Raw genomic sequence first — 18,214 nt, 5'->3', positions numbered from 1 at the left:
TGGAAAATATCAATGGTTTTTAAAAATTTGTCTCTAAAGCGGTACCTTAAAAAAACAAACCCCAAAACAAAACAAACAAAAAAACTCCAAGCATATAAAATTGAATAAAGGCAAGATTATATACAACGGAAATCAAAGTTGGATTTCTATGACTGTTTCTCTACCTCCGATTATTAAAGGGTCCTAATATTTCTTTTATAGTTTTTAAAGTTCCTTTACTGAATAACCTTTTTAATCTCAAATTATTTCTGAGAATGTAATTTCTACACTTAAACTATTTTCCAACCTATCTAACATTAACCCTTAAGTGTGTAATTTCTAAAATGAATGTAGGACAATTTTTAAAGCACTTTTATTAAGTCTTCCCAATAACAAGAAACCCAAAACACTTAAGTGCCTTATTTTGGCAGTTCTTTTAGACATCACTAATTGAGAAGACTATTAACCTAACATCACTTTTGCAGCTTATTTAATCAAGTCATTCTGATTAATTTTGATAGCTTTTAGTTTAATAAATTAGAGAACTGGTTGTTGTCATTGGTAAAAGGGTGGTTATAAAAATTAAAGACATATCAAAAGTTCTAAATAAAACAATTTACTTATCTCAACAATAACAAAATTTACTTTAAACAAGTGTCATATTAGTAACCCAAAGTTGTAAAATGTTTTTAAACTGCTTAAACATTTTTAGTCAAGACTAAGAAATTCTATAAACAAAAAACAACCACGGGGAAAGGAAGATTAAAATGGTTATACCCTACCTCCAGTCAGCATTATGGTGAGTAATATACTAATTTTGTTATACATACTTTACTACTTTTCATATTTCAAACTGAAAAAAATTACAGGTGAAAAAATTTTAAATAACAAAGTTAATTCAAGCTTTCATAAAATTGAACTATGATAATGAGAAAGTTTGGTGGATATACACTTTCCAAGATCATCCACACTACTTTCCAATGTCCTAAACTGAACACCCTCTAGTTGTTATAACATAAAATGTAGTTGGTAACTAATTGCAACTGGTAATTTAATTAAATGAGGTAATAATATGGAAAACACTTAGCACAGTGTCTGTCTCATCATGAAGACTCAATAACTGTTAGCAGTGCTTTGTTGTGGGAGATAATTTTTTAACACAAGTAATAAACAAGATGTGCCTTCACTACAATATATCTGAAGACTGTGAGCAAGAAATATAGAACTAGGAACAATTCCAGAAACGTAACTGACTTCATGGAAACCTACTCAATCACTTCCTAGTGAAGCTGGACTGTGCAAATACATTGCTGAGCAAAATATGTGAAACTCTCCTTAAATGCATCGCTTTAAACTCCAAACCATCAAGATTAAAAACGTGTTATATCCACTTCTCAAAGAACTTTGTACCAAACAGAAAACAACTGTGCAAAATCACTATCATGTTCTAAATTCTAAGTAATTTGCATTAGAAATGTGAACGCTAACTTCCAGGACCCTGGAATGTGTTTTTTCCAAGACGTCAGTAGTCTGTGTTAATGTCAGATGCCCAATATTCCCCCTCAACCTTTGCAGTGTATCATTTTAGAAGTATTTTCATTTTAGGCAGTGGGCTGACTGAGGTATAAAATTGCCCCAAATATCTGTACTTAATAGTTCCCATCTTACTCTTTCTACCTCAGGGAAACACACACACACACACACACACACACACACACACACACACACGGCCAGTTATTTCAGAAATCTGCTATTTCAGCACAATTTCTGATTTGGTAAGAATTTAACTTTAAAATTCTAAGTAAATCAGAAATATTCATTCTAGAAGTCTTTAATTCTATTTTTAAAAGGCACTCTCCACAAAAAGAAAATAGGAGTATGTCAAAAGTTTTAGCAATAATATGCAAATAACTGCAATTTTAAAGAAAAGCATGCAATGCAATGCACATACACTTCATTCCTGTGCAATTGGAACCCAGCACGTTTGAAAAAGAGGAAGCTGCACAACCTCTCCCGCCTCCAGAATGTCTAGCATTCTTGGCAGGCAGGGCTCTGCCTTGACCAGCTCAAACTACCCAGAGCCAAAGAGCACGTTCTCCACCCCGGGATTTAAAAACAGAGTGGGAAATGGAGCAAAAAGGGCGGTGAACATTGATAGTGAGGGACACGAACTATCCTCACCAAGACAGCTGGAGAAGGGGAAGGGGCACGCAGCTCCCTCCTTTACCAGCGAACAGTCCTGCCCTCGGAAAAGGTATGAGGCCAATTTCTTCTTGAGAAAGACAGTTTAAAAAAAAAAAAAAAAAAAGATTAACATGGGGACGCGAGGCTCCTTAGCACTAGTGCTCCAGCTGGAAAAGTCCCAGACTTGAGCTCATCCTTAAAAAGAAATTTTAAAAAACAAAAACCAAAAATACCGCCAAGCCCCAAACACATCCACAACGGAATGGGGAAAAATCACGGAGACAGAACGAAACACCCCTCCTCGACCCAAAGACAGACGAGTTGAACAATGCCCCACGAAAATCCTAACCATCTCAGGAATGAGACCCCGTAGAAGTGAGGCTGCTGTCCGGGCAGGTGGGAGCCGGACGAGCTCAGGGAAAGCAAGACCAGAGACCAGACTGCGTAACGGTCACGAGCACACATTCTGAAGCAAAACTGCCAAAACGGGGCTGAAATCCGCACTCCGCCAATGACGAGTCCGAATATTCCGGCAGTTTTTAACCCGTTTTCCGTGTGAAAAACGAGTGAAGTCATCTCGGACCTGCCGTGAGAATTAGGAACTTAATGCCGAGCGCCCTTAGAACAGGATGCGGACGTGGGACCTGCCGAGTTTACTTCCAGGAGCGTCGTCACCATCCGCTCGGGGCCACCGCGCGCCCTCCGGCTCCAACGCCCCAGGAGCCGCGCGCCCCTCCCCACGGCCCGACCCCTCCCCGAAGAGCCAGGAGCCCCGAGGACTCCGGCCCCGTCTCCCACGCAGACAGCAGGGCCTCCGCTCGGGGCCACCCTGTGGGCCGCCGGGACCCCGGACGGCTGCTCGCGGGCGGCCGCCGTGAGTGACCCCAGCCTCGAGAGGCAGCCACCGCCCAAAACTCACCGCGGCGCTCCATCCCGTGTCCCGGAGGCGGACGCCCGCCCAACACTCACGGCCGCCGGCGACGACGCCGGCGAGGGCTGGAGCTCGGCGTCCTCATCTCCCAAGACCCGCGGACCTCGGCCAAGTCACCGCCGCCCGTGCAGCCACCACCACCAACCACCACCAACCACCACCACCAACCACCGTGCTGGCCGCCGCCACCACCCGCCCCGGCTTTGCTCCTCCCGCCGGACTCGCCCCGCCCTCTCGAGCGAATCCCATTGGTCAGTACCCCTGAGGGGCGGGGCTCGGCGCCCAGCTCTCGCGCACTGGACGCTGGCTGTCAGCACCCAAACCCGCAGACCGTCCCCAACCGCACCGCACGTGTCCGACACTCCGTACTGGAGACACCGAGGGCTTACGGCACGCGAGGAGGAGCGAACCTTCGGAACCGGTCACCTGAGGCCTAGATCTGGCTAGTGGGAGTTTCTCAAGGGGAGCAGTCTACATTTCTTAGGAGGTACTTCTTTTGACCACCTTGTTTCTCCCCCTCCAACTCCTTTAAGAAAACAAAAACAAAAAGCAGGACGCCACACAAGTAAAGTGTAACACCGGTCTGGGGCTCAGCTCCTTTTCAGAAGAACGAACTTCCTCAAAACCACTGTGCCCTCTGTAGGGGAAATCTTTCCACTTGGAACAGTGATTTTCAACCTTTTTTTTTTTTTTAATATCATGGCACACAAACTACTAAAATTTTGTGGCACACCAAAAATATATATTTTTTGCCAATGTGCTTAAAAAACAGGTATAATTTTTATTCATTCACACCAGATGGCTATTATTGTGTTGGCTGTTGTCATTATTTTATTTGACAACCTAAGGGAAAAGAGTTCAGTTCCTCTGACTAAAATAGGTATTGCATGTTTTTAAAATTCTTGCGGCACACTAGTATGCCACAGCACACACTGGTTGAAAATCGCTGACTTAGAGCAATATTACTTTTTTCAACTGCACTCTCAAACTCACTCAAAATAAGAAAAATGTCTTCGAAAGATAAAAAAGAAAGCAGCAGGGGCTGAAAGCACATAAGCTTCCATATCATACTACTCACTGGAACAAGCAATGTCATTTACCATAGTGCTGGAACATTCAGAGAAATGGAGACACCAAGGGCATATGGGGAGGGTGGCTGGATAGTAGTGGAGGCAGAGAGAAAAATTATCACACATAGGAGAAAGCAGAAAAAGACAAGAGTGTGAGGAAGAGAAATAGAAACAAATAGGGCTGCAGGCACAGGGAGAGGAAAAACCAAATAAAGCAGAAACAGGTGAAGGCAGAAAAAGAAAATAAGAATGAGAAAGTAAAGACTACCTAGTTACAGAGACATCTGAAAAAGGAAGTGAGCATGATAGAGTGAACAAGTGAAGTAAAGAGAGAGGGAGAAAATACTCATTGACAAAGAGATGAGGAACATCTTTCATATCTTTGAACTCTTATACAACAAACAATGCTGGGGAAATAAAGCAAATTTGGTCCAGCAAGTGCTACTTGGGAAAGATGTATATGAAAATGCTGAGCTCCTTGGTTGCTTTAGCTCCACACTAAATTTTTACTCAACCCACACAAATTTACCTCTGCAAACCCCAAACACAACAGTACCAAGGACATGTCACAGATACTCGGGAAACCTCAAAAACAACTATCTTTCTAACTACACTTAAAAAGAAAAATGCACCATGGACTCTCACCATGGAAACTGATAATGCCCTGAACTGAAACTAACTCTTCAGAGGAGAGATATCAGGAGATCCCAGGCCAAAGGGAGAGTGGGGTAGGGGAGCAGTGCAACCCTGATTAAATGATAATTAAGATTTTCAGGAAGCAAAATGAGAAAGTCACTCAACCTGAAACACCCCCTTACATTTATTTTTAAATATATTATTTTGTGTTATCTATCCACTATTCCTCTCAATAGAGAGGATTGTTTTCCTTATTAATGTAGAACTGGCAATGTCACAGACAATGTCTTTAACAAGGTCCTGAAGGGGAGAAAAGGTATGTGGGATGGAGGTAGTGGTGTGACAAGAGAAAGGAACACACAGGTGGGAGGAAGAGAAAAATTAGTGAAAGAAAAAGAAAGATGTGAGAAGGCAAGAAACAGTTGTGGAGAGGTGAAAAAGACAGGGAAAGAAGACCAAGAAAGATGCAGAGACAAGTGGAGGCGGAGAAAGAGAAAATAAGATGGAGAAAGAACAAAAAGAGAGACAAAGAGAAATGATGCAGATAGAGACTGCCCAATGACAGGGAAATGGAAGAAGGACACTTCTCACACACAATTCTAGCGACATGAAGCCTATTAGGCCCCTAGGTTGTTATCTGAAAGAGATAAATATGAAAACCCAGGCTCCTTGATTACCTGGCCTCTACAATTATTTCATAGACTTAATTTTTTAAAACATACCCATTAAGCCTTTAACCTAGCCGTACCTAAGATCTAGAGCACTGGAGATAATGGAGATACCTAACATCCAAATGTTTGGAGGAAAGGGATGCACCATGGACACTCACCATGGAAACCACTGATGACTAAACTGAAGGACACCAATGCGGAGAGAGGAGAGGATTCTGAAGGCCAAGGAAGGTAGTGGCAGGGCAACTCTCAGGGAGGTTATGGAGGAAAATCTGCCCCTCTGAGCTGCTCTGGGTTACTTTCAAAACCCTTCCCACTAAATCTACCTCTAAACCACCTCAAAACAGACAACTATTGTGCATAGGATGTGACACAGAGTGGGTCTTCAATGAACACTAGGTGGTTAAATTATAAGTAAGGTTTCTCAATCCCAATCTTCCTCTTAAATGTTTTAAAAAGTACTTTAATTTTCTGTCATCTCCATTCTTCTTCCTTAATATGGAAGATAGTGACATTTGGAAACATTTGAAAAAAATTATTAATCTCCCCACTTGCATTTTGTTTATAGTAATGTTATATCACACATACAAGTTACAAGTATGAAGAGCATGTTATTACAATGATACCTTTCTGCATGTCCAAAATTCTTGGTTAATAATTAAACAGTAAAGTATTTTTTAAAAATAAAATCATCTGTACATATACTGTAGAAATTTGACATCTTAAAAAGTTATTCAACAAGTTGCAGAAAAAAATTACTGAAGAAACATATGGTTGAAAAGAAACTACTTGAGCTTTTTACCATTTTACATTATTACTGTCTCTAGTATTTCCTTCTCAAACAGACATTCTTATGCTCTATCATGTTGCTCTTGAGTCAACCATTCTGTGGAGTTTCAACTTATATATTGTTAAAATCTTCTTTCTCATGTGTTCTCTGCAGTTTTAACACGGTATTGTCATTTTTACTAGGTAGGTGTCTTCATATTCCTGAAACTCATTCTGTAGTTTAGGTAGCCTACTTTTCATTATAGAACATGGTCCTAAAAAACGACTTACAATGCCTAGAGACATTTTTGGTTGTCACAACTCAGGAGGAGGTTTTACTGACATCTAGTGGCCATACACCAGGGATGCTGCTAAATAGCCTACTTGCACAGAAGAGAAACCCTCCCAAAGAATTAATTACCTAGCCCAAAATGGTCTATAGTCTCAAGGCCGAGAAACCCTGCTCTAGATCCAATCACCACTCTATAAGCAATGCTGAAGACAGAGGATGCACTGAATTACAGCACAGGATACACTCAGCAAAATCTAAACTCAGCCATTTTATAGAGCAGACACAGTTTATTAAATAAATTGCAAGAAAAATATAGAAAGAAAATCTGTAGACTTTTTTAAAAGCCTTAAATTTTTATATATACCAAATGCAAGAATAAATGAGACCAGACTTGCCCTTCTACTATGTTGTCTTCAGACACTGTACTACAGGTAGCACAAAACTGTGATCCTTGAGAGAAGGGATCACAAATAAATGAGGTAAACCCTACAATGGCCCCAACTTTCCACCTGGAGACACAGTCTAGTCCATGGCACAGGAAGGGGAAAGCCATGCAAAGTGCGGTACTCTTGTTGAGACAGAGATCATAGTCCAGGCTGACTGGGGCAGCTGAAATCTGTAGGGCAGAGTAACAGAGACGAAGGAAGAAGACTCCAGAAATGTGCACAGGCAATTCCTTAATTCTCTTGCTGAATATAAAGCTGCACATGTGTAGGGAGAAATTCCACAAGAATGGGTTGCCATGGGAAATGTAGCAGGACATTTCCTATGGTTCCCACAGGGCTGAGAGACCTCTTGAGTTTTTATCAGCCAGACCAGGAGAGGAGACCTGTTGAACACTCGAAGAGATCCCAGAAAGGCATGTGTTAGTAGTACATCCAAACGAGCCCTAATAAAAATGGCATTCTAGACTCACCCCAATGAAGCTTCAAAACAAGTCTCATTTTGTAAATTTCCATACTGTGTTGTCGCACTTACAACATATACTGAAGTAAAATGGATGACAATACCACAAAGTAAGAGAGGAGGGAAATGAAAGTATATAATAAGATTCTTACATTATATGTGAAATAGCATAATATGTTTTAGGTAGCTGTAATAATAAAAGCATAATATGCTAGTTACACCAGACGTCTTTCCGGACATCCTTCCTTCCAGACAAAGCCGCAGCGGGCGGGGCCGAGGCAGAGGTGCCAGGGCCAAGGCCCTTGCATGAATTTCATGCATTGGGCCTCTAGTACTATAATAACTAGAAATATATAATAAAATCTTCAAAGGTACAGTAAGCCAATAGAGGACGTAAGTGGAATTTCAAAAAAATTAATCCAAAAGAAGAAGAAAAACAAAAAACAGATGAGACAAATTAAAAACAGCAAGATGAGATTTAAACCCAATCATATCAATAATTACATTAAATATACTCTAAACACACCTATGAAAAGTCAGAAATTGTCCAATTGTATAAAAAAGTAAGACCCAACTACATACTGACTGTAAGAAACAGACTTGGAATACAAAGATACAAATAGATTGAAAGTAAAACAACAGAAAAAGATATACCATGCAAATATGAATCAAAAAATTAGAAATAGTTCTATTATAACAGACAAGGGGTTTTGCCAAAGATAAAGAGTAACATTTCATAATTACAAATAAGTCAATTCATTATAAAGACTTAATCCTAAAAGTATATGCACCTAAAAATAGAGCTCCAAAAATATATGAGGCAAAAACTGACAGAACTGTCAGAAAAAAACAGATAAATCCAATATAGTTAAGATTTCAACAATCTTCTCTCAGTAACTGATAGAACAGAAAACAGAAAATTTGTAAGGATATATAGGATATAGAAGATTTAAACAATATTATCAGCCAACTGGTAGACATGTACAGAAAACTCTACATAGCAACATCAGGATACACATTCTTTTCAAACAAACATAAAATATTCACTAAGGCCATATATGGAACCATACATACAATAAGTCTCAATAAATTTAAGAGGATTGAAATCATACAGTATATGTTCTGACCGAAACAAAATTAAATTTGGAATAAATGACAATAAAATAATTGGGAAATCCCTAAATATTTATAAATTATAAAATATATTCTTAAATAACCCATGTGTCAAGTCTCCACAAGGGAAATCTGAAAATATTTTGAACTGAATGAAAATGAAAACACATTTCAAATGTATAAGTTACACAGTGAAAGCAGAGGTTAGAGAAATATACAGCTTTAGATGTTTTTGTTAAAAAGGGTCTAAAATCAGTGATCTAAGCTTCCACTTTAAGAAGCTAGAGAACAAAGAACAATTTAAACACAAAAGAAGTAAAAGAAAGGAAACAATGATAAGAGTGGAAATCAATGATATAGAAAACAAACAGAAAAATCGACAAAACTAAAAGCTGGTTCTTTGAAAGAAGTCATTTAAAGACATACATATTTAGCTAGACTGATAAAAAAGTACGAAGGGAAAACAAATTACTAATATCATTAATGAAAAAAGGGACATCAGTACAGACCTTACAGATATTAAAAGAATAACAAGGCAATGTTATAAACAAGTTTGCCAATAAATTCAACAACTCAGATGAAATGGAAGAATTTCTTGAATGACATAAATGACCAAATCTAACACAAGAAATAGAAAATCTGAAAACCTTATATGTATTAAAGAAATTAAAAATGTCTCTGGCCCTGATCAGTTTGGCTCAGTGGATAGAGCATCGGCCTGCGGACTGAAGGGTCCCGGGTTCGATTCCGGTCAAGGGCATGTACCTTGGTTGCGGGCACATCCCCGGTGGGGGGTGTGCAGGAGGCAGCTGATGGATGTTTGTTTCTCTCTCATCGATGTTTCTAACTCTCTGTCCCTCTCCCTCCCTCTCTGTAAAAAATCAATAAAATATATATATATATAAAAAAAGTCTCAGAAAGAAAACTGCAGACCCAGATGGCTTCACTGATGAAATCTATTGAATCAGATAAAATAATCCCACAAAAAGTCTCAAAAAATAAAGATAGGAACATTTTCCAACTCATTTTCTAAGGTCAACATTACCTTTATTCTGAAACTAGACAAAGACATTATCAGAAAAACATACCAAATTTCTTGACATAGTATTAGCAAGTCAAATCCAACAATATATAAAAAGGATAATACATTATGACCAAAAAGAGTTTGTCCCAGGAATGCAAGCTTCCTTTATTATTCAATAGGGGGGAAAAAGGGGGGGGGGGGAATCTTCTCAATAGATGCAGAAAAAAGATCTGACAAAATTCCACACCCATTCATGATTGAAGCAGTCAGCAAAGTAGTAGAAAAGAATTCCTTCAACCTGATAAATGGCATCTACCAAAAATCTACAGCTTACACCATAGTTAATGATGAAAGACAATGTTTTCCCCTTAAGATCAGGATCAATAATGTTACTGAAGGTCTTAGAAAGTATAATAAAACAAGGGAAAAAAATAAAACATACAGATTGAAAGGGAAGAAGTAAAACATTTTATTCTAAGTTGACATGTTTGTATACCTAGAAAATCCTAAGACACCTATAAGTAAGTTTGTCAAAACTGGGGATGGGCTTGTACTGACATTTGAATGACATACAATGAACATAGCAAGGTCACAGACTACAAGCCCAATATACCACAATCAACTTTATTTCTATATAACAACAAACAATTAGACAATACAATTTTAGAAACTAATACTATTTACAATAACATCAAAAAATACTTTTAGAAATAAATTTAATAAAACGTACAAAATTTAAAACTACAAAAAAACTAGTGCAAGGTAAAGAACTGAATAAATCAACAAGTATACCATTTTCATGGATTGGAGGATTCAATACTGTTAAGACTTTAATTTCCCTCCAAATTCATTTATAATTTCAAGCAATTCCAAATAAATCTCTCCTGAATTTTTATAGAAATTGACAGGCCAAGTCGAAAATGTACATGAATATGTAAAAGATATGGAACAGCCAAAACAATTTTGAAAAAGAACAAAATCATAGGACTTACACTGCCTGATTTCAAGATTTAGTACAGAGTTACAGTAATTAAGACAGTGTGATATTGATATAAAGAGAAACACAAACCAACATAATAGAGTCCAGAAATAGGCCCACATATATACAGTGAATTGATTTTCAAGAGGTACCAAAGTAATTCAATCAGAGAAAGGCAGTCAAATAGTGCTAAACCACATTTGAGAAAAAAATGATCCTCAACTTACTTCACAGTATACCCTAAAATTGTATCATAGACCTAAATATAAAACTTAAAACTATCAATTCTTTAAATTCAGGAGTCAGAGGGGGCAGATGCCCTTTTATTATTATTATTATTATTGTTATTGTTATTATTATTGTTGTTGTTGACAGTATTACAATTGTCCCCCATTTTCCATCCCTTTGCCCCCTCCACTCAACCCCCTATGTTCTTTGGCTATTTTTATAAGTAAAAGCTTTGACGGAACACAACCATGTCCAATCACTTATGTATTGTCAATAACTGTTTTTGAGCTACAACAGTAGAGCTGAGTGATTCAATTGCTATAGCCTGTAAGCCTAAAATATTTACAATCTGGTCCATTTTAAAAAAGTTTGAGGATACCTCTTCTAAAAGAAAACATGGGAGGAAATCTAGGGAACAATTTCTCAGACACAAAAAGTAAGAACCATAAGAAAACATTAGTAAACTGGACTTCATCAAAATTTAAAATTTCTCTTAGAAAGACACTATTAAGAAATGAAATACAAGTCACAAATTGGGGGGAAATATCTGACAAAGGACCTGCATCCAAATGTATCAAGAACTCTTACAACTAGAGAACAGGAAAACAACCCAATAAATTAATGAGTAAAAGATATAAGCAGACATTTAGCAAAAGAAGATACAAACTGGGCAATAAGCATATGAAATAGTGCTCAACATCACTAGTATCTAGGAAATGCAAATTTAAACTCAATGAGGTACCATTAAATTCTACTAAAATTCTTAATTTTAGCTAAACTGAAATACTAAATTCGGGGCAGGATGCAGAGCAACTAAAATGCTCACACATTGCTGCTACACAAGGTACACAACCACTTTGGAGAACAGCCTGGCAGTTTCTTATACAGTTAAACATACATTTACCATACAACCCACCAATTCTACTATTTTGAAATGAAAAGATACATTCGTCCAAAAACTTGTACACTGGGTAGAAAATGTTTCAGTCCTCACATTGGCAAGAAGTAGGCCTTTGGCAGTCAAATGGTGCTAAATAACTTGACATCATGCTATCGGTACAGTAGGAAATTATAAACAAGCAAACAAAATAGTCTTCAAAGCAGGATGTACATAGCAACTTTTTTCATGATAGAAAAAAACTGGAACAACTCAAATGTCCAACACATACATGGGTAAACAAATTGTGATATAGCTTTACAATGGAATACTACTTAATAAATATTCACGATATATCAAAAACCATAGATGAATCTAAAACACATTATGCTACACAAAAGAAGCCAGACACAAAAGAATATATACTGCATGATTTCACTTACATGAAATTCTAAAAAAGATGGAACGTAATCTTTAGTAACAAAAAACATCAATAGTTGCCTAGGGGCAGGGATTATGGGGGGGCAAGGGAGAGAGCTCCATAATAAGCACGAGGGAACTTTTTGGAGTGATGGAAATGTTCTGTATCTCGATTTGGTGGTGATTACATGGGTGAATACATTTGTCAAAAGTCACTCTAAGTACATATGTAAAAATCTGTTGTCATGCTGGTGCTCAATGAATACTCCATAAACTATAAGTAAAAGTATAAGAGATTCCTTTTGAATAGTTCCTCTTTTTACGAAAAAGAAAAATTCTTATCGAGGGAGGCAGTATCATCAAATGGCTCTTTTGCTTATTAGAGCAATAATAAAGACAAAGAAGAGAAAAATCCTCATCATACCAAAATGAGTCCCTAACCTTCCTTTTAAACCTCCTTGTTTCATTACATGCGAATGTGTCTTTATGTGTTGTGGCTCATCATCATGCTATAGGTAAGGTAGGAAAGTATAAACAAAACAAACGAAATAGTCTTCAAAGCAGAATCATGGAAGCTGATCAGTGACATCCTGGTATGCATTAGACATAACTAGCAATTCTGGCCAGAAGGACTCTTCTACTTTCCATGCTTATTAAAGACATTTTCTTAACTTCAATCTCATACAAAACAACACCTCGTCTAAGAAGCCTTTTCATTCTCTCCACTGAAAAGAAATCATCCCCCTACTTTCCCAACAGACACTGAACATACATTTCTTGGGTAACCCAAGATATTATGTGTTAGGTCCTATTTATTCAGATTGTCTACTTCTACCCAAGAGTCTGAAAGGTTCCATAGGACCCTAACATAGAATGGGATCACAATTGTCTCAGTGAATGCTGACATGAATCACCAATACAAATCCTTCCAGGGTGCCTTCTGGGTATGAGTTTTGTTCAACATACTATGTAACCCGGGACCAACAGCAATGGTTGCAGAAGTCCAAATTCCTAGCTAAAGGGACTTTACAGAAGGCACTGATAAATAGGTGGATGTTCTATTTTAGAGAGGTGGGCAGAGTGAGAATGACCAGGCATCACGGATTCCTGAACAGTACTTTCCTCATCTCAGCCAAAGTTCTATTTCTTGCCAATGTGGAAACTGAAACATTTTCTACCCAGGCCTATCACTTTCCTTTGAGTTCACTCGTAAACTCTTCTCAGAATGAGAAGACTAGAGCTATTTGTACCATAAAAGCTAATGAAACATAAGCGTCAAGATTCCTCACTTGCACAGTTCCTACAATCAGGAAGCATTTCTAAGTACCCATTTCTGGCAAACTGCCTAAAGAAATCTCTGAAGAAAGAGATCTAAATCTCCAAAACCGTCGTAGTATTTGCTGTGATTTCTTTCGTCATTCTAAATATTCACTGTCATATCTCCTTTAAAATTATTTTTCGTGGAGAGGAAACCCCCTCACCAAATCTGAATAGGAGAAAAGGAAAGGGTACATGTGGAACCAAACGCTCCTTGGCTATTTCAGTTCCACTTAAGTCTTGGAACTTTCACAAAGCACCTCCTAACTTCCCCCAAAAGATCCACAGAAGATGAAAAAACTCAGTGTGGAGGGGGACGGGGTGATGATAACGAAACGTCACTTCTGTCTCTAATGAGAGGTAGGGGTGAAAAAGCAAGACAGACTCTGGACATGTCAGAGGGTCTCAAAGACAAGGAGAGTCCCTGGCTACTCTGGGGCCAAAGGAAAGCCGTCCACAGAACGAGGTTTGGATCATGAGGTCCTGGGACGGTTAAGAAAACAAACTCGCAGGGATACTCTCTCCTGGTAGTAGCTGCAATCCTCCGCGGGTCAATTCCTATTCTGCAAAGCACAGGACTTGCTCTTGGGCCCAGGCTGGGAAACGATAGATACAGGCAGGGGGCGGGGGTGGTGAGGGGTGGGGAAGGGACAGCTACAGGGAGAAGAGAGAGAAGTGGGGGTAGAGGGGAGGGTATGGAGAAAGTGACATGGACGCCCCAGAGGGGGGCACTCGGATCGGAAGGGAATGAGAGTGATTTTCCACCTTTCCTGCGCCCCCCACCCCGCAAATGATAAACAGTCGAGAGGCCTAGGTGAGGTGAAGTGTGATTTTTAAAAAAAGTAAATATGGAACAAGAAATGTTTGTTACTTTAAGTCTTTGCATTTTCAGAAAACGCCACCAAACTCCAAAAGTGAACCCATGTGAGGAAGGCGAATGTGAAGACCCAGCGGGGAAAGGGGGAAGGAGCCCGCATTCCGATGGAGGCGGAGGAGGGCGCGCGGCCAGGAAAGGGAGAGGGGCTGCAGGGAGCTCGGCGGGACCCGGAATGGGGTGGAAGTCCGCCAGCGAGTCTCTCCCGGCGGCCACGTCGCTTAACTCGGGTCGCCCGCCCGGGGTCCGCAGTGCCCGCGAGGCGACGGCTCGCGCCCCCCCCGACTTCCCCGCTCCGGCCACTCCCGGCGCACCCAAGGCTCGGGGCGAACCCCTCCCCGAAGGACTAGGAGCCCCAAGGACGCCGGCCCGGCTCCCAGCGCAGACCGCAGCCGCACCGCTTCCGCTCAGAGCCACCGCGTGGGCCGCCCGGACCTTGGACCGCACCTCGCGGCCGGCCACCACGCGTGACCCCAGCCGCAGCCGCAGCCGCAGCCGCAGCCGCCGCCGCGGCCGAAGCGAGCGCCGCCGACCCACACTCACCGCAGCGCTCCATCCCGCGTCCCGGACGCGGACGCCGGCCGACACTCACGGCCGCCGCCGCCGCCGCCGAGGGCTGGAGCTCGCAGACCCCATCCCCCCACGACCCGCGGACACTCGGCCAAGCCGCCGCCGCCCCTGCAGCCACCGCCACTACCGCGCTGTCCGCCGCCGCCCCGCCCCCTGGCCTCGCTCCTCCCGCCCTGCCTCGCCCCGCCCCTGGAGCCCAGCCCATTGGCCCACGCGCGGAGGGGGCGGGGCTTGGCGCCCAGCAGCAGGTGGGGCGGTTTCTGGCTCGGGCACCCAGGGAGGCCGGCTGTCAACAGCGCGGGAGCCCGCAGACTGTCTCCAACACCAGAGGTGTTGGCCAGACCGTGCGGTTTGCCGCAGGACCAGCGAAGCGAACCTTAGAAACAAGTCACCTTTTGCACCCTCCAGCAGGGAGCAGGTCTTCTGCCCTCGTTGTGTAAGTGGAGATTTCCCAGGTGGACACTTTGAATTCCTTCTAGTCAGGAATCTGGTCTTCAACTTTTGTCTGTCTTCTTCCTCCACCCTTATGGAACAAAAATATGTTTCGTGCTTAACTTTAAAACTGCCCCACTCTTTTCTGTCTTGTCATGTTCAGAAACTAAATTATCCAACTATTATGGCTTATAGAAGTTGCTCAATAAATACTAGTTGAATTTCCCCCTAACTGTGCTACTTGCTATTTACCAGTAAATGCTCCCCTAAGTAATGGTACTCACCAACAACCAAAATTAAAGCATTTATCTAGAACTTGGATCATACAACATATATTAAAAAAATACAGCGTTTCTCTTGAATAATAGAGTATATATTGTAATACACCTACTCTGCCAAGAATACCCTTTCTGTCATCCAGGCTGAGACATAGCAGGCACTCCATAAGTTTTAGTTGAGTAAATGGGTAAGACTATGGGAAGGGAATTTAGAAAAATTCCTCCATCTCAACCTCCCCTTAACTTTTTTCAAAATATATTAAACATCGGCCATATTCTCCATTCTTTTATATATATATATATACTTTTATTGATTTTAGAGAGAGGGAGGAAGGGAGAAGGAGAGAGAGAAACATCAATGAGAGAGAACCATCAGCTGTCTCCTGCCTGCCCCTACTGGGAATCAAGCCTGCAAGCCCGGCACGTGCCCTAACCAAGAATCAAACCACAATCACTGGGTGCACAGGATGATGCCCAACCAACTGAGCCACACCAGCCAGAGTACCCACTCTTCTTTTTTTTTTTTTTTACTCTGGAAGGATGTGATATTTGAAAACAGAGAAAGATGGCAATTTATTTTTGCAAAATAAATACAATTATTAACTGAGAAAGAATGACTATCAAACATATGTTATTTGAGACAGGTGGCTCATGTGTTTGGTAAAGAAAAGAAAGAATTAAGGGAAATTCTGGCACTAAATTCTATTAACACATTAAGCTCCCAGCCTGTTTTGTCTTCTGGACGGAAAGTATAGTGTCAGTCACCGGTGACTGACAGGGTGCTTAACGTGTCCCAGCACATGCCCTTATGCACCAACTTGCTTTTTACATATAAATGTTTCTTGGTTAAAATGGCTCAAGAGCATGGCTTTGAAGGACAAAGAATCACAGACAAACAAACTAAAATCAGAGGCATAATGGATGCTGGATTGATAGTTAAACATTTAGGACAGGTGGTATAGTATTATTTTTGTCATTACAGTACTTATTGATAACATATAACCACTCTGCCTATTGAAATGTTCCTTGATCTTTCCATGATAGAGGCAATACTGCCTCTGCTGAAGCCTTCCTCTTCTCCTCACTGAAAATCAATCATCCCATTTGACATTATATGGTACATACAATCCTATTCTTGTGGCACTTGTGATTCTCATAAGTATTTTATTTGGTAGCATTTATTTATGCTAATTAGATTGTGAAGTTCTACAGTATTATGTTGCATAGGTATATGTCTGGTATAGAAGGGACTAAGTCAGCCCTGGGCAAACTACGGCCCGCGGGCCGGATCCGGACCATTTGAAATGAATAAAACTAAAAAAAAAAAAAGACCATACCCTTTTATGTAATGATGTTTACTTTGAATTTCTATTAGTTCACACAAACACTCCATCCATGCTTTTGTTCCGGCCCTCCGGTCCAGTTTAAGAACCCATTGTGGCCCTCGAGTCAAAAAGTTTGCCCACCCCTGGACTAAATATTTTCTGGAGAAATTTTGAGGGAATGACCAGTGAGCTAAGAAATAAAAATCCTTCAAGATGTGTTGCTTTTGTTTGTTTTTACCATAAACTCTGCTCAACTTGTTTAACTGGTGAAACCAAATAGAATGGCTTCAAAACCACTTGCCTAAGGCAAACCCGGTCCCAAGGACCCTGTGCCCTGAGATGAAGGGATTGATAATGCAGGCAGGTGCTCCGCAGGGACAGTAGGGATTGGAGCCAACCCCACCGGAGAGCACAGTGGATAGGTGCTCTTCCGCTCAGCCACACTTCAGTGATAGTCTGTTTAGGAGAGTGCAAAATCCTCCACCAGGCCTATTTTACTCATTGTTCAAATATGTACTGAGTACCTCCAATGGGCCAGCCATTGTTCTAAGCACTGGGATTATACTAGTGAACTTTAAATCCATTTTCAGGCTCTCCTCACCCATGATTAAATGCCTTGGAGAGGAGTTGAACTAATGCAATCAGGTAAGGGTGGCCCAAAGGCAGGTAGGCTCCCCATCACTGCAGCTGCCTTTGACCCTTGCTGCTGGGGCATTTAAAAAGAGTCACGGAGAGCCCGACAGGCCACACTGAGTACAAAGACACCAGATTCCAAACTGGACAAAACTCACCAAGCAGGTTATTAATCTTGATTCCATGATGCTAGTAATTGAGAAACAAGGAATCAATTCAGACCACATACTGGACAGAAATGTGACAGACATTGCAAACATTCAATAATTCTGTGTTGTCATGAGGAGAGAGGAAATGTAGGCGGAAGAAAAGAAAAACTCAACTGAGTGTATGGATATGATATCATACTAATTTTATGTTTGGATTAACATATTACATTTCAAACCCCAGTTGTGTTGTTTTGTTGTTTTTATTATCGTAAGCTCTCTGTAAGACGTTTGATAATATCAATCTCTGTGCTTGAGTCACTATGTACCGTGATCCTACTTAGTGTTTTAACAGCATGTGTAGGTAAACTATCCCACTGGTTGGTGCAAAATAATACTATTAGCTTAAAATTTGAATTATTAATATTGTTGTGAATGAAGAGATGATAATGATGATGATGATAACAATAAAAATTAGCCTTCCATGGACAGCCATTGCAGTACATTGAGCTCTATAGAGAACAGGGCTGGGGCAAGTGCAAGCTGGACGGGCACTGGGCA

At 40.7% G+C, this 18,214-nt stretch overlaps 1 protein-coding gene across 1 annotated transcript in view; it reads right to left on the bottom strand.

Annotated features, from left to right (window-relative positions):
* The window catches only part of ARHGAP29 (Rho GTPase activating protein 29), a 73,424-nt gene extending 70,107 nt beyond the window's left edge, over positions 1–3,317 (bottom strand). Inside the window, exon 1 of the mRNA XM_081087741.1 lies at positions 3,083–3,317. The gene's annotated coding sequence lies outside the window, so the exon portion shown is untranslated. The remainder of the gene's footprint in view (positions 1–3,082) is intronic.
* Positions 3,318–18,214: the final 14,897 nt, after the last annotated feature.

The sequence above is a fragment of the Myotis nattereri genome (genome assembly GCF_964212035.1).
Source record: "Myotis nattereri genome assembly, chromosome: 3".
NCBI lineage: Eukaryota > Metazoa > Chordata > Mammalia > Chiroptera > Vespertilionidae > Myotis > Myotis nattereri.
This window is presented reverse-complemented; position numbering and strand designations above follow the sequence as displayed.